This window comes from Lissotriton vulgaris, chromosome 4_1, assembly GCF_964263255.1.
Source record: "Lissotriton vulgaris chromosome 4_1, aLisVul1.2, whole genome shotgun sequence".
Classification (NCBI taxonomy): Eukaryota; Metazoa; Chordata; class Amphibia; order Caudata; family Salamandridae; genus Lissotriton; species Lissotriton vulgaris.
In genome coordinates, this window is record NC_141691.1 from 1,234,506,248 (window position 1) to 1,234,529,420 (window position 23,173).

Here is a 23,173-nt window from a genome sequence, read left to right on the forward strand (position 1 = left end):
CGGTTTCTGGCCTTTCAGCTGTCGTCGGCCCGGCTTGCTTGAATCCTGATGGTGCAGTGAGCAAGGGACTCATGTCTGAGTATACCCTGCCACACCTATAGTGGCAAAAAACGATTCAGAAAAGGGGGTGGTGATGAACAGAGTGTCTGAATTAAGCAGACCACTCTTACCCAGTCCAAAGATCAGGGCTTGATCCATCAGCGTAATTTAGCTCACTGCACCATCCCAGCTCAGAACCTGGCTATATGCAAATTAGTCTGTCCCTGGCCCAGTGCATCATGGGAACAGGGCAGACCAAACTACCAAGCCAATTCTTCACCAGAAAGGAGACAAGCTTCCGGGGACCGGTTTCTGGCATTTCAGCCGTCGTCGGCCCGGCTTGCTTGAATCCTGATGGTGCAGTGAGCAAGGGACTCATGCCTGAGTATACCCTGCCACACCTATAGTGGCCAAAAACGATTCAGAAAAGGGGGTGGTGATAAACAGAGTGTCTGAATTAAGCAGACCACTCTTACCCAGTCCAAAGATCAGGGCTTGATCCATCACCGTTATTTAGCTCACTGCACCATCCCAGCTCAGAACCTGGCTATATGCAAATTAGTCTGTCCCTGGCCCAGTGAATCATGGGAACAGGGCAGACCAAACTACCAAGCCAATTCTTCACCAGAAAGGAGACAAGCTTCCGGGGACTGGTTTCTGGCATTTCAGCCGTCGTCGGCCCGGCTTGCTTGAATCCTGATGGTGCAGTGAGCAAGGGACTCATGTTTGAGTATACCCTGCCACACCTATAGTGGCCAAAAACGATTCAGAAAAGGGGGTGGTGATGAACAGAGTGTCTGAATTAAGCAGACCACTCTTACCCAGTCCAAAGATCAGGGCTTGATCCATCACCGTTATTTAGCTCACTGCACCATCCCAGCTCAGAACCTGGCTATATGCAAATTAGTCTGTCCCTGGCCCAGTGTATCATGGGAACAGGGCAGACCAAACTACCAAGCCAATTCTTTACCAGAAAGGAGACAAGCTTCCGGGGACCGGTTTCTGGCATTTCAGCCGTCGTCGGCCCGGCTTGCTTGAATCCTGATGGTGCAGTGAGCAAGGGACTCATGTCTGAGTATACCCTGCCACACCTATAGTGGCCAAAAACGATTCAGAAAAGGGGGTGGTGATAAACAGAGTGTCTGAATTAAGCAGACCACTCTTACCCAGTCCAAAGATCAGGGCTTGATCCATCACCGTTATTTAGCACATTGCACCATCCCAGCTCAGAACCTGGTTATATGCAAATTAGTCTGTCCCTGGTCCAGTGCATCATGGGAACAGGTCAGACCAAACTACCAAGCCAATTCTTCACCAGAAAGGAGACAAGCTTCTGGGGACCGGTTTCTGGCATTTCAGCCGTCGTCGGCCCGGCTTGCTTGAATCCTGATGGTGCAGTGAGCAAGTGACTCATGCCTGAGTATACCCTTCCACACCTATAGTGGCCAAAAACGATTCAGAAAAGGGGGTGGTGATGAACAGAGTGTCTGAATTAAGCAGACCACTCTTACCCAGTCCAAAGATCAGGGCTTGATCCATCACCGTTATTTAGCTCACTGCACCATCCCAGCTCAGAACCTGGCTATATGCAAATTAGTCTGTCCCTGGCCCAGTGCATCATGGGAACGGGGCAGACCAAACTACCAAGCCAATTCTTCACCAGAAAGGAGACAAGCTTCCGGGAACCGGTTTCTGGCATTTCAGCCGTCGTCGGCCCGGCTTGCTTGAATCCTGATGGTGCAGTGAGCAAGGGACTCATGTCTGAGTATACCCTGCCACACCTATAGTGGCCAAAAACGATTCAGAAAAGGGGGTGGTGATGAACAGAGTGTCTGAATTAAGCAGACCACTCTTACCCAGTCCAAAGATCAGGGCTTGATCCATCACCGTTATTTAGCTCACTGCACCATCCCAGCTCAGAATCTGGCTATATGCAAATTAGTCTGTCCCTGGCCCAGTGCATCTTGGGAACAGGGCAGACCAAACTACCAAGCCAATTCTTCACCAGAAAGGAGACAAGCTTCCAGGGACCGGTTTCTGGCATTTCAGCCGTCGTCGGCCCGGCTTGCTTGAATCCTGATAGTGCAGTGAGCAAGGGACTCATGCCTGAGTATACCCTGCCACACCTATAGTGGCCAAAAACGATTCAGAAAAGGGGGTGGTGATAAACAGAGTGTCTGAATTAAGCAGACCACTCTTACCCAGTCCAAAGATCAGGGCTTGATCCATCACCGTTATTTAGCTCACTGCACCATCCCAGCTCAGAACCTGGCTATATGCAAATTAGTCTGTCCCTGGCCCAGTGAATCATGGGAACAGGGCAGACCAAACTACCAAGCCAATTCTTCACCAGAAAGGAGACAAGCTTCCGGGGACTGGTTTCTGGCATTTCAGCCGTCGTCGGCCCGGCTTGCTTGAATCCTGATGGTGCAGTGAGCAAGGGACTCATGTTTGAGTATACCCTGCCACACCTATAGTGGCCAAAAACGATTCAGAAAAGGGGGTGGTGATGAACAGAGTGTCTGAATTAAGCAGACCACTCTTACCCAGTCCAAAGATCAGGGCTTGATCCATCACCGTTATTTAGCTCACTGCACCATCCCAGCTCAGAACCTGGCTATATGCAAATTAGTCTGTCCCTGGCCCAGTGTATCATGGGAACAGGGCAGACCAAACTACCAAGCCAATTCTTTACCAGAAAGGAGACAAGCTTCCGGGGACCGGTTTCTGGCATTTCAGCCGTCGTCGGCCCGGCTTGCTTGAATCCTGATGGTGCAGTGAGCAAGGGACTCATGTCTGAGTATACCCTGCCACACCTATAGTGGCCAAAAACGATTCAGAAAAGGGGGTGGTGATAAACAGAGTGTCTGAATTAAGCAGACCACTCTTACCCAGTCCAAAGATCAGGGCTTGATCCATCACCGTTATTTAGCACACTGCACCATCCCAGCTCAGAACCTGGTTATATGCAAATTAGTCTGTCCCTGGCCCAGTGCATCATGGGAACAGGGCAGACCAAACTACCAAGCCAATTCTTCACCAGAAAGGAGACAAGCTTCTGGGGACCGGTTTCTGGCATTTCAGCCGTCGTCGGCCCGGCTTGCTTGAATCCTGATGGTGCAGTGAGCAAGTGACTCATGCCTGAGTATACCCTTCCACACCTATAGTGGCCAAAAACGATTCAGAAAAGGGGGTGGTGATGAACAGAGTGTCTGAATTAAGCAGACCACTCTTACCCAGTCCAAAGATCAGGGCTTGATCCATCACCGTTATTTAGCTCACTGCACCATCCCAGCTCACAACCTGGCTATATGCAAATTAGTCTGTCCCTGGCCCAGTGCATCATGGGAACGGGGCAGACCAAACTACCAAGCCAATTCTTCACCAGAAAGGAGACAAGCTTCCGGGGACCGGTTTCTGGCCTTTCAGCTGTCGTCGGCCCGGCTTGCTTGAATCCTGATGGTGCAGTGAGCAAGGGACTCATGTCTGAGTATACCCTGCCACACCTATAGTGGCAAAAAACGATTCAGAAAAGGGGGTGGTGATGAACAGAGTGTCTGAATTAAGCAGACCACTCTTACCCAGTCCAAAGATCAGGGCTTGATCCATCACCGTAATTTAGCTCACTGCACCATCCCAGCTCAGAACCTGGCTATATGCAAATTAGTCTGTCCCTGGCCCAGTGCATCATGGGAACAGGGCAGACCAAACTACCAAGCCAATTCTTCACCAGAAAGGAGACAAGCTTCCGGGGACCGGTTTCTGGCATTTCAGCCGTCGTCGGCCCGGCTTGCTTGAATCCTGATGGTGCAGTGAGCAAGGGACTCATGTCTGAGTATACGCTGCCACACCTATAGTGGCCAAAAACGATTCAGAAAAGGGGGTGGTGATGAACAGAGTGTCTGAATTAAGCAGACCACTCTTACCCAGTCCAAAGATCAGGGCTTGATCCATCACCGTTATTTAGCTCACTGCACCATCCCAGCTCAGAATCTGGCTATATGCAAATTAGTCTGTCCCTGGCCCAGTGCATCTTGGGAACAGGGCAGACCAAACTACCAGGCCAATTCTTCACCAGAAAGGAGACAAGCTTCCGGGGACCGGTTTCTGGCATTTCAGCCGTCGTCGGCCCGGCTTGCTTGAATCCTGATAGTGCAGTGAGCAAGGGACTCATGCCTGAGTATACCCTGCCACACCAATAGTGGCCAAAAACGATTCAGAAAAGGGGGTGGTGATAAACAGAGTGTCTGAATTAAGCAGACCACTCTTACCCAGTCCAAAGATCAGGGCTTGATCCATCACCGTTATTTAGCTCACTGCACCATCCCAGCTCAGAACCTGGCTATATGCAAATTAGTCTGTCCCTGGCCCAGTGCATCATGGGAACAGGGCAGACCAAACTACCAAGCCAATTCTTCACCAGAAAGGAGACAAGCTTCCGGGGACCGGTTTCTGGCATTTCAGCCGTCGTCGGCCCGGCTTGCTTGAATCCTGATGGTGCAGTGAGCAAGGGACTCATGTCTGAGTATACCCTGCCACACCTATAGTGGCCAAAAACGATTCAGAAAAGGGGGTGGTGATGAACAGAGTGTCTGAATTAAGCAGACCACTCTTACCCAGTCCAAAGATCAGGGCTTGATCCATCACCGTTATTTAGCTCACTGCACCATCCCAGCTCAGAACCTGGCTATATGCAAATTAGTCTGTCCCTGGCCCAGTGTATCATGGGAACAGGGCAGACCAAACTACCAAGCCAATTCTTCACCAGAAAGGAGACAAGCTTCCGGGGACCGGTTTCTGGCATTTCAGCCGTCGTCGGCCCGGCTTGCTTGAATCCTGATGGTGCAGTGAGCAAGGGACTCATGTCTGAGTATACCCTGCCACACCTATAGTGGCCAAAAACGATTCAGAAAAGGGGGTGGTGATGAACAGAGTGTCTGAATTAAGCAGACCACTCTTACCCAGTCCAAAGATCAGGGCTTGATCCATCACCGTTATTTAGCTCACTGCACCATCCCAGCTCAGAACCTGGCTATATGCAAATTAGTCTGTCCCTGGCCCAGTGCATCATGGGAACAGGGCAGACCAAACTACCAAGCCAATTCTTCACCAGAAAGGAGACAAGCTTCCGGGGACCGGTTTCTGGCATTTCAGCTGTCGTCGGCCCGGCTTGCTTGAATCCTGATGGTGCAGTGAGCAAGGTACTTATGTCTGAGTATACCCTGCCACACCTATAGTGGCCAAAAACGATTCAGAAAAGAGGGTGGTGATGAACAGAGTGTCTGAATTAAGCAGACCACTCTTACCCAGTCCAAAGATCAGGGCTTGATCCATCACCGTTATTTAGCTCATTGCACCATCCCAGCTCAGAACCTGGCTATATGCAAATTAGTCTGTCCCTGGCCCAGTGCATCATGGGAACAGGGCAGCCCAAACTACCAAGCCAATTCTTCACCAGAAAGGAGACAAGCTTCCGGGGACCGGTTTCTGGCATTTCAGCCGTCGTCGGCCCGGCTTGCTTGAATCCTGATGGTGAAGTGAGCAAGGGACTCATGTCTGAGTATACCCTGCCACACCTATAGTGGCCAAAAACGATTCAGAAAAGGGGGTGGTGATGAACAGAGTGTCTGAATTAAGCAGACCACTCTTCCCAAGTCCAAAGATCAGGGCTTGATCCATCACCGTTATTTAGCTCACTGCACCATCCCAGCTCAGAACCTGGCTATATGCAAATTAGTCTGTCCCTGGCCCAGTGCATCATGGGAACAGGGCAGACCAAACTACCAAGCCAATTCTTCACCAGAAAGGAGACAAGCTTCGGGGGATCGGTTTCTGGCATTTTAGCCGTCATCGGCTCGGCTTGCTTGAATCCTGATGGTGCAGTGAGCAAGGGACTCATGCCTGAGTATACCCTGCCACACCTATAGTGGCCAAAAACGATTCAGAAAAGGGGGTGGTGATGAACAGAGTGTCTGAATTAAGCAGACCACTCTTACCCAGTCCAAAGATCAGGGCTTGATCCATCACCGTTATTTAGCTCACTGCACCATCCCAGCTCAGAACCTGGCTATATGCAAATTAGTCTGTCCCTGGCCCAGTGCATCATGGGAACAGGGCAGACCAAACTACCAAGCCAATTCTTGCCCCGGTAGCTTGTTTCCTTCCCAGCATAAGAATTGGCTTGGTAGTTTGGTTTGCCCTGTTCCCATCATGCACTGGGACAGGAACAGACTAATTTGCATGTAGCCAGATTCTGAGCTGGGATGGTGCAGTGAGCTAAAAAACGGTGATGGATCAAGCCCTGATCTTTGGACTGGTTAAGAGTGGTCTGCTTAATTCAGACACTCTGTTCATCACCACCCCCTTTTCTGCCTCCTAAAAGTGGCTGAGTGAAATCTACAAGATTTCACTCAGTCACTTTAAGGTCCATGCTGCGTCAAAACCCTGCACCTGCCTGAAGCAGACGTAAGGATCAACGCAGCATTAACTAGATAGGGCCCCCAGAGCATTGCTGGAGCTGCGTCGCGCTTGCGACGCAACTCCAGCAATGCATCACTTTTACGGCACAGATGCGTCATGCATCTGTGCCGTTTTTGCACCATGGTGCGCCGCATTGTAAATGTGGCGCATCCATGATGGCGGAGTTGTGGCGCACAATAACTGGCACATCCCTGCTGATTTGCAGGGATGCGCCAGTTATTGTAAATATGCCTCTTAATTTCCGACCCCTGCTGTAAAACCTTGCACTGGGTTTGGAATTGCGAGCAGAGTGTTAACCCATCTGATAATTATCAGATGAGTTGAATACCTCAACATTCACCAAATTTCAACAGGTGAAACCTGCCGAAATGTAGCGGTGTAAGAACATATGGTATTTACATCATAATGCAGATTTTGCTATGTTAAACACCAAGATTCTCATGTTAGTCCCAGCAAACCCGTAATAGGTGCCATTTATCATATCCGATAACTAACATACCTCTTGGTATCGTTACTTATCAGGCGTGTGGCTCACTGGTTAGAGGCGGCAGACCCGAGAGCAGAGGACGGCCCGGGACCAGGGTTCGATTCCCGGCGTGGCAGGTTTCTGGACCAGGGTCAGCGGACTCGATAATTCTCTCGCCTCGGTGCCCACTCTGATCAGCGATCACACTCGGCAACTCTGGGCATTAGCTTGCCTCATCTTCACTAACGGCCCCACCAGACCGCCGGGGATGCCTGGTCTCACCCTGGAGATACCCATTAAGGGACCATCTCTCAGGGAAGCCAGGAAGGGTTTCGCAGCGGTCGAAGCGCCTTGGGACCCTACGGGTAAGTAGTGCGCTATGTAAATGCCTATACATACATAAATAGCACTGACAGGACTGGGTCCATAAGTTCTAGTTCTGTCCGTCGGCATAAACGCCCGACGCTGGTGCTGGAAACCATGTTTCGAGCCTCAAGGTCGATTCCATATCCTGTGATTCTGGGCAAATCATCTCCACGTGCCTGACTGTGTAATGTAACTACGGTGCTCATGTAAAGCGCTCCAATACCTTCGGGTCGAGTTTGTGCTATATAAAATATGCACAAAAAAAATATGTATATCTGATGGTTTTTTATAGCAGAATATCAGTTAATTCAAAAGAAATTTCTCTGGACCCATAGTAACCACAGACCAATATGTAGGTTAGTTGATCTATTACAAAGCCAAAAACAACTGGACATAGAGACACCTCAAAATTAGTGTGTAAAAATATATTGGAATCAAAATGAAGTCGAATTTGTGAAAAAAGTTGGTTCAATGCAACATGAAAAAGACAATTAACTCAAGGAATAGGATGCAGAGGATCAAAAAGCATGAGTCCAAATTTCCCTGCATCGAGGGTTGATGAATATAGAGCATCAATCTCTCCCTACGCTAACGCTAACATGACATCACTACTTAAGCATTCTTCAGAGAAGGAAAATGAATGTTTTCAGCATGTGGAGTCTTCCTTAGAAGTCCCTCCACATTAGTGGGTTGGGTAGCACAAAGCTATTGAGACAGAGCTCGTTGTGAGATCCTCTTTCTCTGAAAGCAGAGAAGAAGTGGGCTGCTTTCCCTACTTACAGCATCCCAATATTAAGGTATCGTCTCAAGATTCCTTGTGGGTCATGCCATCCTCTCCGACAACATTCCCTTAGGACCTTGATTCTCAGGGCTACTTCCGTGTGAAAATACAACAGTCCTACTTATCAGGCTTAGCTCGCCTTGCCTGACTCCTAAAACAAAGACTTTATTTTAACTAACAAGGGTGCTTAATCCACCTGCAAGACAAACGTGGGAAAGAACAAAATCCACAGCAGACATGAAATCTACACTGTTAATTCTAAAGCAAGAGTTTCCAGGGAAATGCATTTCAGGCCTATGATTTCAGCTAACATAAACATTTTCACATGGGTTTTACAATTTTGCATAAGAAATAAACACGTTCAATTAAAATTATTACCTGTCTCTAAATTAACATGTTCGTAAATACATTAGATACATGAATAATCGTCAGTGGCGCAACATGATTTCAAGTTAGTGTTTTCTATTAGTCACATTTGCTTTCCACATTGACTCTTCACGTTTTCTATGTAACAGCCTAAATACATCACATTTTATGATATTACGGTTCAAGATTCTACCTAACACCTTTTGTTAACTTGACAAGGTATTATATGCGGTTGCGTTCTACATGTGTGATTATGATGCAACTCTACGAATGTAATGCCTTTTCCACTACATCAGTCCCTTTACTCGTAATCAGCGCCTTTGTATGTGTGATGCACCAAGCAGCATCCATTAAAGTTGGTAAAATAGGGGGAACTGAAAATAATCCTTGTTATGTCTGCCATGAGGAGGCATAAGGTTTTGGCACAAATCCCTGTCTACGAGTGTCAGAAGATAGGGATTGTTGCCCAGGGAAAATGGTCGCAACAATGCAGGCTCAGTCATGCTTGGCCCAACAGAGCAAGCGCAACCACACTTTCCTTAACCAGGCATATGCCTTAAACACGCATATGCGTGGTTAAGGCAGTTCGAATAGGCGGACTGAAGAAAAAGAAGAAAGAGGAAAGATCGGGAGGAATGCGTGAGGTAAGTGGGCTGGGTTTTTAAGGGTTGGGAGTAGGTTTCAGGGCTGGGGTCATGACATTTTCTGGTCTCATTGGGTGTTGGGGTAATATTTAGGGCTCAAGGGGGGTTGGGTCATTTTTAGGGCTGGGTGTTGTGGTAGTTTTTAGGGCTCAGGGGATCAGGGTAACATTTAGGGCTCGGGCGGGGTAGGTTTTAGGGCTTAGGGGGAGTGGTGGGTAGTTTTTAGGGCTTGGGCGGGGTTGGTTTTCAAAAGGGTGGGCAGATCTAGGTCTCAAGGTGGGACTAAGTGAGCCATTTTAGGGCTTAGGATTGGGCCAGGGATCAGGGTACTTTTTAGGGCTGGAGCAGGTAAATTTTTAGTCCTTGGGGTAAGGGGGTGCTTTTGAGAGGGTTGGAGGTAGTTTTGGGGCTCAGGGCAGGGAGAATGATATGGGGTTACACTTACCTAAGTCTTAACCACGCATATTTCTTTGCTATACATGCCTTAACACATATTTTGTTGTAGAGCCATGCATGGTAAAGGCATATGCTTGATTAAGCCTTGTAGGGCAAAGACTGCATGTAACCGGCATGCACGGTAATCATATGCGTGGTTCCGTCACACAACCATTGCTCGGATATTAAAGAGGCATTTGGCAAAACAGGAACACATTGGTTAAATTAAGCACAGCAGACGGTAGAGTCTTGACAGAATCCGTCTGAGGAAAGTCTCTTGATCTACAAAGTTTTGTATACATCTTGTGAGTTACAATTAAGAAATCTGCATTTTTGTAAAGCATCTCAGTCAAAAATGATCAAGCTTGGGCATCAGATAAGGACACAGAGGGCTCTCGAGCTAGTGAGGGCCAGTGTGTATGTGTCAAATGTCTGGCATGAGCAGTGTGTGATCACTATGTGTGATGTGGACTGAGTGTTTCTATCTACATGTGGCATCTAGTTTTGTGGTATTTATGGGGAAGTCGTGCACAGGCTTTATGCTCTCTGGCATTATTCCTTCTATGTCTGGGTGGTCAGGGAATATCTCCCTTAGGGCCATCCAAATTTGGAGTCTGAATGACTGAAATTCAGCCCGTCACGCTCTGTGTTGATAAGCTAGACTGCAGGGATGAGGGCTTAGTGAACACTGTGTCAGTCTGCGCCCAATGAAGCTGCTGAGCAGCCTTTTAATGTCATCTAGGCCTAAATTTTTACCTGTGGTGTTCTTTTCAAAGCATGAGATCCTTGTACTTGCCCTGTCCATCAATGAGAGCAGTTTATTCTTACGCCCGTCTTTGTCTATCTGTGCCCAAGGCACGTAGATGGTTCCTGCTGCACCTTTCTGTACCAGAAGACAAACCCAGGCTCGGAGCAGCTCTGTCAGTTTCTTACTGACGTAGACCTCCCATCATCTCAGGCACTCCTGTATGTAGGCGTAGTTCCATTTCAGATCTCTCCCTCAATACCAAATGCAGTCCTCTCCATTGGCCATGTCTTCGGGTTCGAAGGATCCCCCCTCTGGCCATGGCCGATCATATTTGGGGCCCTTCCTTTCAGTCCTCACCCTCTTCTCTAGCTACAATCTCTTTAGGGATGTATCTGTTTGACCAGTGTGCATGGGGGAGCGTGGATGCCCTCATCGTTGTGCAAGCAGAAAGGTGCCATGCTGCTCCGTCTGTGTCTCAATTATGTCCCTGTCAGGCTTTCCTGACCACTTATTTACTGGTCAGCCCCTCTCCTACACTGACAGACAAGACATGTTTGTGACTCCCTCCCAGCTCATCCCTTTGCGAGGGCCAAAACCTAGCTCCTGGTGCCTCATCCCTGAAAGGCATAACAGTCATAAATTGACAAGCCCAGGCATCAGATAAGGACACATGTGGCTCTTGACCTCAGGGAGAGCTTGTGTCAAGTAGTTTGCATGTGTCCAGATGCCCAACATGAGGACTGTGTGATCACTACTTGTGGTGTGCATGTAGTGTACTGATTGGCTCAGTGTTCCTATCTCATGTGGTATCTAGCTTTGTGGTATTTTTGGGGAGAGCAAGCCCTTGAACAAACATATTTTATTGGGGCCAATTTTCTCAAACCTGCTTGTGGTGCAACTATCTATCTGTGGGATCGATCGGGGATGTCCCTGGGTGCATATTTGTCTTTGAGTTGAGAGAGATCCCGCCTATGACCTGTCACTCAATAGGCGTGGGTTGAAGGTCCTGCCTTACCACATATCTCTCACTCAGGGTTGATGTGGAGGTCGCCTTGGGTAAATCCTACAGCATGACACACGTTAGTTGAAACTCTGGGGAATAAATGATATGGTAGACACTAGCATAATTTTTATCAACATTCTAAACATTGTCCTTACAGTTGTCATAGTGTATATTGACATTGTCTTTACTAATATTGATACAGTCATTCTTGCCTAGGACATTGCATACATTGACATTGTTTCTGCTGGTAACAACATTGTCACTTGTGCATGTGTTGTGGCATACATTGACATTGTTGCTGCGGGTATCAGCACTGTTGGGTGGGCATAGATTAGCGCATACATTGAGATTGCATTTATGGGTACTGTCATGGTTATGCAGTCACAGGCTGTGGCATACGTTGACATGGCATTTATTGATATTGTAGTTGTCGAGCCTGCACATATTGTATTCATTAACAATTGTATTTACCCATTCCAACAATAATTGCATCATAATCCATGGTTGGTTGCATAAGAACTCCCATGTATCATCCCTGGAACACCCCATTTACGCAGAGTAGCCCATAACAACGCAGCCTACTTTTCTATCTGCCCGATGCACATCCCTGGTTGAATTGACTTCAAGATTTCTCCTGCTATGTTCTTATGCCCACTATTGATTGAGTGGCGCTAGGTAGACCCTACCTGGTGCCCCTACGTTGCACTTCGAAGCCCAGTAGTAAATTTGTTTCTGCCGTTATTCATTAAAGGGGTATCCGGCTTCATAGCACTGTCTTTGACCTTCGTCCTCTGCCTCATCCCATTGTTGATTTTCAACTTCTATTTCAGAGACAAGTCTGAATAAAGTAATCTTCACTGCGGCGTGGACCCAAGGCTATCTGACAATGACTCCCCATTCTTGGACACCTCCTCCAGCCTTAGGGAGAATTTGACCTTCTCTGAACATTTTTCTGAGAAATATTTGTATGTCCGAAGGTAAGCACTGACTGGACCCAATCAATGTCCTGTATCCGAACCACGCTCCATGGCGATCAACCATATTTTTTGGCACTTTGATGTTTTAGGCACTAGTTTTTACAAAAATCTTTTTTTACAGTTCTACTGATTGGATTTTTGTCTTTTAGGTGTCAAATAATTTATTCAAATCTACTTTATTCTTCTACATTAGTTTGGTATTTTTGTTGTATAGTGTTTTTATTTTATTAGTGTTTGAGTGCTGCATAAATACTTTACACATTGCCTCCAAGTTAAGCCTTACTGTTTTTTTGTGCCAAGCTATCCAGGGTTAAGCTCAGGTTAATGGGTTACTTTTTGTGTTTCACTCTGCAAGGGACTGTGGCTGTAGCTTGGCTTAGGGATCACACCCCAATCAAAAAATAACCAAATATCTAACATGTTCCTTTTCTGTTTTCGATTTGTGTAGTCATTAAGGGAAGTTTATCATTTTCTTTTATTCACTGTTTCTTTTTAGGTGGCTACAATCTTCATCATTCTGTGGGCTGGCCTATATCTGGGCAGGTGGTTCTTCACATTCTTCAAGACTGGTCTCCAGCGTCAGATAACTATGAACTTGGTATCCCAGTGACCCCAGAAATTTGGAAATAATTGGCCTTGTGGACAGAGACTCAAGCATTGCATCAAATGATTTCCTTTGTTCTTCTAAATCTCAAGATCCTGACTGCAGATGGCAGAAAATGGGGGGGCAGTTCTAGGGGACTTGTCTGCTCAAAATCTTTGGTATCAATAGGAGTCTTTTCGCTCATCTAATTAGAGAGAGCAAATGGCAGTCTGGAGGGCTCTGGATTTCTTTCTCCCTAAGGTTTGAGGGAACGTGCTGGTGGTCCGGTCGGGAATAAATCTGGGACAAGGTGTCACTGCTTGAATTAGATACTTCAAGAGACAATGTTATTTGTAGAAAAGATTCTTCTAGCTATTTCAGCATTTCATATACAGGGGAATTCTGTATGTCCAAGCAGATTAACTCAGCAGAATATTTCTGAGCTCCCAAGATTATGTTCTCAGTCTCTCCTTACAGGCTCTGTGTTTCAGATGAGGAACAGTTAAGGTAGATCTATTTGCAGATCACTTGAATTCTCAGGTCCCTCTGTGCTTCTCCAGGGGTCCAAACAGTCAAGCTTTGGGAGTTGGTGCTCTTCTTCAGCCCTAGCTGAAGGTTCTTTTGTATGCTATTTCTCCAGTTCCAGTAATTTAGAGGCTTCTTCTCAAAGTTCCAGGAGAGGGAATGAACTTAATTCTAATAATCCAATTTTGGCCAAAGTAGACCTAGTTCCCTCTTCTCTGTTCCCTAGTAGAAGACAAGGAGTGGGTTTTTCTGTTCCTGTTGTTTCCTCCTTCTGTAACCCATCCAATGGTGTCTTCAATAATCCTAGCACATCCGGAGGTTTTGGCTTGAAGGTTGAAAAGCAAGGTCTCTTGAAGCAGGATCTTTCCTTGCCTGTTTCCCTTTCTATCCAGCCTTCTAGAAGAGATTCCACTAAAAAGTTGTATAATCAAAATTGAGCCTTGTTTTATAAGTGGTGTATTTCAAAGCAGGTTTCTTCTTTACATTTCTACCAAGAACAAATTGTTCACTTTCTTCAAGAAGATATGGAGGAAAAATTGCCACCCATTTAATCTACTGCTATCAGCCATTTAGGCCTTTCGATCTCCTTAGGGTAGTGTTTTCATGGTTGAGGGTCTGGTCCCTAGACTTTACATGGGATTGTATGTAATGAAACCTACATTTTAAAAAAATCCCTCGATGGGAACTTCCTTTAGTTCTGCCTTTTCTGTAAAGTCCCACTTTTGAACCTTTGGATAAGGCATCAAATGAGTTTCTGCTTCTTTTGATCTTTTTCTCATTGCTATCACCTCTGCAAGAAGATTAGGTGAATAAGGCTCCCTTCAGTGCTGTTGTCCAGATTTGCAGGTGTTTGCAGATAGGGCAGTTCTGTCATTGTGTCCGAATTTTCTCCCTAAGGCCATTTTTTCTTTGCACAGGGAGCGGGAGATAATTCTACCTTCATTTCTTCTACAGGTTCTGCATCAGCTAGCCTGGGTTTTCTTGAAGTTCTGCTGATGTATGTAAATGGACATCTGAGTTTTGGCAAATGTGGTCCTTAAAGAACAGGTATGAAAGCATTAAAAGCCACTCTCGCAAGATGAGTTGTGATTTCCTTAACCTTTAAACAGGTAAGTAAATGTTTTCCAGGTGAGGTTCTAGCCCATTCCAATAGGGGCATGGTTGCTTCTTGGACAGTTTGGGCTGGGAATCTCTTTCAGACATTTTTGCTTTTGCAACATGGGCTTCTTCATCCACGCTTATTTCCCTTACCACACTTAATTTAGCACAACCAAATAAGCTTCAATTTGGTTCCAGTTTTCTTTGCAAAGCAGCTTCTCACAACTCAATATAATGTCTATTGTTCTGAGATTTGATTTTCTGTGATACCTGAAGTGTTTCATTAAATCCTTTTCTGTGCACTGTTTCTGGTGTCACTATTTTTCTTTGTTTATAAAGAGATTGACAAGATGTCCTTGCTTTTGTTTGGTCATATCCTCGTTTTGTGAGGAATGGGCTGAGGAAGAGAATGAGGAAGAGGACGAGAAGGTAATGCTTGAATTACTTACTATCAATCTTCATTACTTCGAATCTCTCCTCCTCATCCCAGTACTTACATCCCACACTCTCTCCCTTCACTTCAGCTTTCTTTTCAAAAAAATCCTTTCAGCTTGGTATGGCTCAGGAAGTGTTTAGGGGGAGGTGAGGTTTTATAGGGTTTGGCTTAGAGTCGTTTTTGAATAAAAAGAAAGATAGCGTGGGAAATGGTGAAAAAAGGGGTGGAGCATAAAGTAAAACTCATATTGTAATAACTGGGATGAGGAAGACAGAATCATAGTAATGATTACCAGTAAGTAATCCAAGCATTCAAAACAGTGTAAGAACTATTTTCTAGCTATTACGAATCCAAATACCATTTAGTAAATGTAGCAATGTAGCCCAATGATTCCCTATGACAGCAGCAAGCCTTGCTACATTGAACATCATTGTTGGGGATATTTCACTGTAAGGAAAAGTTCAAATTCCTTTCTATATGCCCTACCTTTAAATATTTGCACCCTGCCTTAATGGGCTACATGGCCTATATATAGGTGACTTATTAATATTTGAAAAGGAAGTTTGAGGCCTGTCTAAAGGGGTACTTTGACAAGTCTAATTTGATATATAAAGCTGCCACAGGCAGGCTACCTTCATGCAGCTACCAGGTGGTGCATGACTGTAATGTCTCACTTGTAGTCTACACCCACGCGCAAATGTGAATGTGCACGTGTTCACATGTAACCAGCCTAGTGCCTGTTACCATAGCAGCATCCCTAACTTAAAAGGAGGCTACATGTGGTAAACACACGCAGTCCAATTTGCCATAAAATTACTGGAAGGGAGACCAGGGTAGTGAGACTCACCCACAGTAAAGGCCTAAAAACCAGGTGATCATAAGCAAACAATCCTGGAGTACTAAATAGGAGGCACCCATTTGCAACACAGTTTAGATATCACACATGACATGGGGCTCTCTGGCAGATTAGATTGAGGCTGCATGTGAAACAAGCAGTCACATTTGTTTGAAATGGAGACCAGATTTTTGGAGGCAATCGGAGGTGATTCCGATGGTGAAGGAGATGGCAGAGATGGCCTTTCAAGTGCAGAGCTATGGCCCTTTTTCCTGATTGAACGCAGACTTTGCAGGAAACTCATGAGCTGTAATAGCAGGAGCCTGCTGTCTTCTAGGGACGTTTGTTCTTTGCTTTTTCTTGTTCAAAGGGTATAGGAACTAGTATGCATTGAAGAAAAACATATGGCAACGTCAATCCCAGTATATCCTGACCACTTTGGCTCAGTGGTTAACTTGTGAACTGCATAGTCCATCGTCAGGAAGCAGCTTAACCAGCCCATTTCTCCTATTAGCGCCACCTATAATAAAACTACCTACTAACCATGAAACCCAGCAAGTGGGAGATGATGTGGCATAATGGCCTGAGCTGACAACTTTGCAGCTGGGGAACCATGTTTGAGTCTCTGCGTAGGCGCAACATCTTGTGATTCTGAGGTAATCACTTAATCTCCCCACGCCAACCGAAAATGAGTGGGCTCTCAACTGGTGCTCTTGAAAAGTGCCCAAGTGCCTTTGGGTCTAGTTTGCGCTACAAGGACCGGTGTTGACGTTTATGGGGCACATTTACAAGCCCTTTGCGCCGCTGGTACATCACTTTTGTAATGCACAGGCGGTGCCTTTTTCTGCCCCATATGCACAAGGACAAGAAGAGCCACCCTGCATGGCTTTTCCTGTCTTTGTAAATACGGCTCCATTCGTATTGCTGTGGGTGTTCCCACACAACACCCTTGGAACCTGAAGCATTCCCAGATTTTCAATAAATCCTAAACCTTTGGATGCGTCAGAATGGTACGAAACCTACATAGAAAGAGCAAATCACCTCTCATGAGTGTTTTTTTGTAGGAAAATCTCCCCGCAGTACAGGCACCCTCGCACCATGGTGCAAGGCTGCCTGCATTGGCGCGTGGCAGCTAATTGTGCGCCAGTGCAGGGGGGAGCACAAGGATACTTCATATTTTTGTAGATGTGATGCATCCCTGTGCTTTGAAAGTTACTCAGTGCGGCGCAGCAAACGGGCTTGCGGCACTGCGCTGTGTCACTGTGTTGTAAATAAGTCCTTAAGTGTCTAGCGCCAGAAACTACTAGCTCAAATTAAGCACTGCTTTGACTTCTACAGATGACAGCGATGTTCACCTGTACAGAGAATAAGCACTATAAGAACAGTAGGGTTGCCTAAAATAGGAACGATTCTCAACAGCATATCAATTATTTTCCACTCTTGGCTCCTATCCATTCAGAAAAATGCCTCACTACTGGTTGAACTAAAGTTCATTGGGGAGCATGCACTATGCTGTCAAGCTTCAAGCAGTTTTCAGTTTGGACTCTTTACCCTGACAGCAAAGAAACACCACTTGTCTATGTGTCTGATGCAGGTTGCTTGCCAGTAAGAAGTTTAAAGGGGTTATTGTCACTAATTGCAAACTTCATTTTTCTGGCAGTAACAGATGGGCAGAGAACGTAACTCAAAGCGATTTGAAGTTCTAACATGACCATTGGGGTAAATCTACGGCATATGCCGAGAATCCAAGCAGGAAACAAAATAATGCGTTTAAAGAACAAATGTGTTTTACGGTATAAATAAGATATTAACCTTTTCGGCTCTTAAGTGCGCTTTTCATTTCTAAGAACTGGTGAATCTTTTGTTAATTGGGCTCTAGCGTATTTTATTGGTTTAGTCCTATGTTTGGAAATGTTTTGCAGTAAAATGCCTCGATTTGTTTTCTGGCCAGGGAACCAGGAATGATACCTGCGGGCCTAATTACAAGTGAACAATTATATTACGAATACCTGTGCAAACGGGTGCCTGTGCAGGGACTGCAAGTATTAGTAGTAGGATGTTTATTGCACCTGGTAAATTCTAGGTGCAATTAAGTTCACACCGTTAGTTACATTTCAGCAGGTCAAACCTGGATGGAAAGGCCGAGGGCCTCATTTATGAGGCCCCTTGCGCCATCGGAACTTCACTTTTCATGAAGTTCCGTGGCGCAGAAGCCTGCGTGGTATTTATCAGGCAGCAGTACGTCAGTTTTTGTGGCGTACTGCTGCCTGATAAATATCAGTCCCTTTAACGCAGTGTACTGCGTTAAAGGGGCGTGCAATGGGTGTTGCTGGGGGCGTTCCCAGCAACATCCATGGCCTTTTGACACTGCCCCAGATTTACGAGAAATCGTAACTCTGAAGCAGTGCCAAAAGCAGACGCCTCCCCAGGGGTGGCGCAACAGGGAGAAATGTCTTCATTTCTCCTCGTATTTCCTTTTTCTATGTGTGCTGCATTCTGCAGCACACATAGAAAGAGGAAAAGCCTCTTGTGATTATTATTGTACAGAAAGGTTTCCCTTCCTGTACAAAAATAATCTTCCCCGCAACGCAGGCAGCACATTGTGCGCCGGCGGAGGGGAAAAGGACAGGAATGCGCCGTATCTTATAGATACGGCGCATTTCTGCCCTTTTCTTTTGCCGTAGGGAAGCGCAGCAGGAAGGCCTGCTGCGCTTCCCTACGGCAAAAAGTCATAAATGAGGCCCCTAATATTTACAAGCAAATGGAATTTTTACTGGATTAAACACCAAAATACGCATATTCTTCCCCAAAACTTCTGAATAGGCAATAATTATCACACTCTATAGCCTCCAAACACATCAAGGGTGAATTTTATTGAGCATGATAAAAATTGCTTTCGACAGGGGCCAGTCGTAATCAGACATTTTATGTTGAGGTTCTGTATACATTTTTTTGTGAAAATCATTAGCTTTCTAGTAAATGTGCCCCCCGAAAAATGCAGCAAGTCACTTGGTAATAATGGTGCGGTAATACCGAACCCAGTATAACAGACACCAACTGGCATTAGCACCTCATTCTTGGTAATTAAGAATTGAAGGCCCGAATGAGGGTTATCTCCAGCAAACAAAATACCCTGGTCACTCAACAATTGTTCTCCTGATTTTGAGCCTTGTTTTCAGTCACAAAGGACACCTGCATCCAGGTAGTTCATAATGCAATCAGAATGTTGTGGGAACCCACCTGGGAATAAAGAGGTAGCTTTCTGAACTCAGTAAAATCTGTAATGATGGGAGTGATTTTTCCACAGAAAAGCATTAATTCAAGAAATTTACTTCACTTAACTCACGACGAGGTTCTAAAGTGTTTATATAGCTGTACGCAGTAGGAAAGAACAACTGTTTACAAGAACTGATGCCATCTTTACACATGCTTTTTTGCACTTGTATGAGAAAACTGAATATACTAGATTTCAGATACACCGTTTCCGCTGCTTCTTTCCCCTACCAGCATTTTCTTGAGGCACATAAACACAACCCTGGTTCTTCCGAATTTCACTGCAAATTTACTATAGTAAAAAATAAGGGCGAGAACTATAAAATAAAATCCAATTGAACATTAATTCTCATTGAAATTATACACAAATGAAATATGATTAACCATTAAGAAGTGTAACATCACAAAAAGAAGGAAGTAAACAATATAAGGCCTGATTACGATGTCAGTCGGAAAGGCTCCAACTGGTGGTTGGAGGCTCTCCGGCTGACATGGTAGGTTTAAAGTCCAACTGCAGTTTTATGATGATGGCAGTTGGAGTTTAAACTGGCTGGGGAATGCAACACGGTTCCGACGTACTCAAGGAGCCTGTCGGACATTTGGAAAGCTCTCATAAACCCTCAAGGATGGCGTTTTAGCCGTCGGGAGTAATATGTCTGTGTCAATCAGCCAATCCATATTGGCCTTTCTAACATGGGTTGGCTGTCAGAAACTGACTTTAGGGACCCCTAGCACGGACCCCTTCCTCCCTGGCCCTCCCCATTTGGGCCTGAGGGGCACCTATAGTGCCCCCATGAGCACCCATGCACCGTGTGGCAGGCACCTCACTTTGACTGCCACACGGTGCAGGGATGTTTACAAACTTCCATTTTTCAATGGGAGCTTGGGCTGCGGGCAGTTTCGGGACAATGTGTGGTCACATCCTAATGGGGTTATCTGAACCACCAACCTATGTTGTGCATTCCCTTCCCCTAAATGTCGTCTGTCGGAGGCAACTCTGACCAACATCGTAATTAGGCACGTAGCGTGAAAAAACTGTTTGAAATTGTAGGTGGTGGAAGAAGGAATGTAATAATCTGAGCAGATTATGACCCTCATTGTGAATTGCTGAAGACAGATTCAAGAATAACCTGAGTGCCTGTACCCTCACCTAACCTCTGCATCCCTACTTACCTCCCTGCTGACACTTTTAATTTGCTCTGAGCAGGTAGAAATGGTCAGCAGTTTTATCCCTGTAATCAGAAAACAACTGTGCAGAAAAGGGCTTAATATCAAAGGGACCTTTAGGTTATTCCCAGTCCGGAAAGCAAATACTATACACCGGTGCAGGGATACTGGCTAAATCAGACAATTCAATCCAGAGATCTCACCGCAAATTTCTGGCACACTCTCAATGAGGGAATGCAAGGGGTATTTAGAGTTTGGCAGATGCAGAACCTCTACTACTGGAGAAGTGTGACTCACTGGTTAGCGGAGGCAGACCCAGATGCAGAGGTCAGAACCGGGACCAGGGTTCAATTCCCGACGCGGCAGGGTCTTGAGCTCAAAATGTCCACGGACTTGATAATTCTCGCCTGGGTGCCTACTTGAATCATGGGTTCACACTCTGCAACTCTGGGCAATAGCTTGCTTAATCTCCACTACGGCCCTACCGCAATGCGATGCCTGGTCTTCACCTTGGGGATGCCCAGTAGGGGTTATCTAGCAGGGAAAGCCAGGACGGGTTCCCAAAGCAAGCGCTAAGAGACCTGTCGGGGATTTGGTGCTATATAAATCGAAATAACATAACATAACATAACTAGGCAGTTGTTTCATCCGTACTATCTGGAGTGTATAGCCAAGAACGCACTATCAAAAGAGTAGACCAAGCATCTGCCACATTTGTATTCGAAGTCCCTCAACCCAAACTATAAATTACCCCAAACTTATTCCCTTCCAGTCATAAATGGCTCTGGATACTGACCCCTACATTGCTTTTGCAAACGCAGGTCAGGGTCACCATACATTAGTATATGATGAGAGATAATGTTAACTTAGGTGAACACGGTAAGTAAAGATGAAAACCCATACTATGCTGTGACTCCCACTCAATCAGAGGTAAGTGAAAACCTCTCTGTTCCAAGTTATAAACAATGTAACATATTGTTTGCATATCATTATCTTTTTAATGTTTCTTCCTATAAAGTACCTTTCACCTCAGTATTCAGTAACTTTGATTTCACCACAGAATTTTACAGTGCTACATTTCTGGCAACAGGGTTGGTGACTTTTCTACCCTTCAACATCTAAATTTGGATGGCCATCTCATGGACTTTAAATATTAAAAAGTTAAAATTTACTTTTAGGAAAATATTTCATAATAGATATGCTATTGGGCAACTAAGCCAATTGTCTAAGAAGGAGATTTAACAATAAATGGACACATTTTAATTCCATGTTTTCAGAGTAATATAACACTATTGCATGACGATGTTATACAAAGTACTGAATGTTGGCAGACATGGATTTAAAAACGAAAATCTGAAATGGGATGAGGTGGAAATGGCTGCATCCAAATTACAAGTCTCTTTGGTTCATTTAAAAGCATTTACATTTGTTTTATTATGGACTAAAGTGGGTTCTGGCTCAAGAATGTTCACCCTTATTGCTGGGTTAAAGAGCTCTGAGCAAGTTGAGTACAACATAGGCTCACACACATGTACACACATCTAACACAGCCTAATATCCGTCTCGGATTGGGCCCAGATTATATTGCTTCTGACCTGCTCGGACCTTATGATTCAATTGGAAATACAAGAATCAATGACCCTTAATCATCTTGGCTGAGGTATGAAAGCTGCAGTGCTTAAAGTGTTTTTACACTGCAACTGTGATTGGCACAACAGAGGAAGTCATATGGCGTGTCCTTTTTCTGTATTTTCGTAGGTCTGGACACATATTCTGACTAATTATTCCTCTAAATATGTCAATTTATGTGGAAATAAATTAGACATACTTCCCTTAGTCAGCCTTAATGGGGTTGATATTTCAGTCTGCCTTGCTGTGTGAAGTTAAGTACCCTGCTGTTCAGCAGGAAGTTCATAGCTTCTCCTGAAGAATGTACTTATTTGTAGGTATTAGCTTGTTTTAGTTGAGGAGGAGATATCCATATGGAAACACCTGCCTCTCTTTGACAAAATTGGGTCAGAATGCTTTCACAGCAGACAAATGCAGAGCAGGCAGAACTCTGGTATCAGCCACTATAGGGGTTTCCTTTGAAGTCTAGGATACGTTCAGCCCAGAGGACAGATTCTTCCTAGTGTTACTTCCGTTTGACCGCCTGACAATTCCCATAATGCTGTCCAGTGGGGGGAGCGGGGGAGGTGGGGGTTAGACATTATGGGATTGCTCCAACGAAGTGCCACTCAGGTGTGGAGATATCATGTGGTATCTGTGGATTGGGTAAAGACTAAAACTACTTACAACTCCCTTCCACTTCCATTTTTAAGGCCCTGATAAAGGAAGAGCAGTTGAGAAGAGTGAAACCGCTGAAGAGAAAAGAGATAGACACAGAGCGTTTAAAAACCTTGTCTTAAATGAAGGGACACTCTTGAGTTGTATCCTTGGACTTGGACTGGTGAAGGTACATCCCCACCTCCAAGTTATTGCCAACAGAGGATGCTGTTGCTGGGACACAGAATGAAGGGGATTCCTTTGCAGGTACCTCAGGTTTCTCTCTGGATTGATTTTCTTGCAACTTCTAAGTATGCCACATATTTGTTATGCTGTGATTCATTGTATTAGCGCTACTCTTAGGATTAGAAAACAATATGGCGATTCATAAAATGCACTGATATATGAATTCCTTTTAACTTATATTGTATATAAAATATTTAGATAATCACAACATTAGCAAAATAATTTTTAGTTATTAAATATTTAACCTTCCTATTTGTTATTAGGTGATTATAAGTAAAATATATTGATTTGTATTGGATTACACTGAAGTGCTGTATTTTATAAATATTACATGCTTTGTCTTTTCTCGTATGTTGCTGAATAAAGAGTAATTGACTGACTGACCTGATCAAATAGAGGTGCACTCCCCAGAAGTAGTGTGCAAGATCATTGTGCGTGTT